The sequence below is a fragment of the Helianthus annuus genome, chromosome 16 (assembly GCF_002127325.2).
Source record: "Helianthus annuus cultivar XRQ/B chromosome 16, HanXRQr2.0-SUNRISE, whole genome shotgun sequence".
Lineage (NCBI taxonomy): Eukaryota > Viridiplantae > Streptophyta > Magnoliopsida > Asterales > Asteraceae > Helianthus > Helianthus annuus.
Genome location: NC_035448.2, coordinates 97,443,201 through 97,445,160, shown reverse-complemented (window position 1 = coordinate 97,445,160; position 1,960 = coordinate 97,443,201).

The window sequence follows — 1,960 nt, the reverse complement described above, 5'->3', positions numbered from 1 at the left end:
CTATCAGAATACTCCCAAATTTATAATCAAACAAGCTGTTAAATCATCAGAAGATCCAAAATAATAAAGTATACGTTTAATTATCAGAAGGAGTAGAATCAAGAAGCTTGTTAAATCAATACTGCATGCTTATAAAGTGCGTCATTCTCTTTTTATCAAATGTTTTACAATACTCCAAATTATTTTCAGAATTATAATTACAGTGATTAAGTTTATGTAATCACCAAATTACAGCCGGTATGTGGGGTATTGTGCACATTACTACTGTTTTAATCACTTTAGGTGGGCGAACCTAAAATTAAGTGATATACGTCATTCATTGGGGCAGCCAATGGTGATATGACCACAGTCACAGATCCGGTCGAGTGACAAATACTGTGGGTAGTTGGTAGATACCAAAAACATATGTAAAAACTCTTAATACTGTAAATTATAACAAACGAGTCGTTTTAGTAAACTGAATGATTCACTCAGTATTTCCCACTGACAAAACCTTTTTAAAACGCGTTTCAGGTAATTACAGTAGATTGGAGTAAGGATTGGATCCGGCACATAAAGACTTCAAGAAGTGGCTTATTTTATTAATTAAATCAAATTAAGAAATATTGTTTTTATTAAAAGCTACCTATGTAACAATGGAATTTATTCCATCTATTTAAATAAAATCCGGTGTTTCTAAACTCTGATATTTTTCCTAACTCACGGTCCTGATAAAATTTCCGCTGCAATATTTTTCAAAATAACTCACCGGTACCAGTGGACTGCTCGCGGCTCCCGATTCCGTCCAGGATGGGGTCAGGGGACGTGACAAGAATGGTGGATCAAAGTTGATTAATTTGAAAAGGAAGTTTTCAACTCTCGGGAAATCTCAAGGTTCTTTGAAACAAAAATCAAGAACGGAAGAAGATACAAGCAAGAAAATGTCTCTCGAGAAGACGAATGATCTGGAAGTCGAAACAAAGAAATCCATGACTTCGAAGAGTTCAAATGATCATTCTTCTTCTGCATGACTTCAGAATGCTTCAGAATCTGCTAGAACGGAAGATTGCAAAGGTATTGAGCCAATTTTATGGGTTTGAAGAACTCATTAGATAATGAGTTTTCAAAGATGACAAATCAACTGGATAACAAGTTTGACTCGCAGCCGCAACGCACTATCCATTTGTCAACTGCGGATTATAGATACTTCGTTTTTTGTGGTATCTTCAAGATACTTGAATTGTTTTTTTTTATAAAACAGATCGATGAAAAGATAACTATGATGAATAAAGATGGTTAGTTAGGTATAATGAAATGCTGGAGATGTAATGAAACTCATCCTATCTTATGTCTCTGGATGATAGCTATATTTGATGTTTGTATGGGTTTGGTGTGTTGTCGGTTTCGGTATACCACTGTTTTGGGTTAAAACAGATGTTAGAAACAATGTTTTGGGTTAAAACACTGTTTGAAAAACTGTTTTATTTTTGAACATATGTTTTAACCCAAAACACTGTTTCTAACATCTGTTTTAACCCAAAACAGGGGTTTCATTTTTTCTCCATAAAACACTGTTTTAACCCAGTAGTGGTTTCAAACATTGTTTTATTTTCTAACATATGTTTTAACCCAAAACACTGTTTCTAACATCTGTTTTAACCCAAAACAGTGGTATACTGAAACCACTGTTGAACCACTAAAAAGTGGTTTACTCTTTTAAAACAGTGTTTTGAAATCAATATCTATATACCTATCTATACTTTCTATTAATATGTGTTATGCATGGTTTTCTAACAAACGACCCGTGTTTGCACACGGGTCTTACCGCTAGTACTATATAATAAAAGAAACCATTTTTGGGACACTTTTCATCATATTAGGTCATGTATCTGATGGATAATTATTATTTAGTTTAATCTCTTCTAATTAATTATAGATAACCTTCCTATTAAATATTATTTAGTTTAATCTCTTATAGATA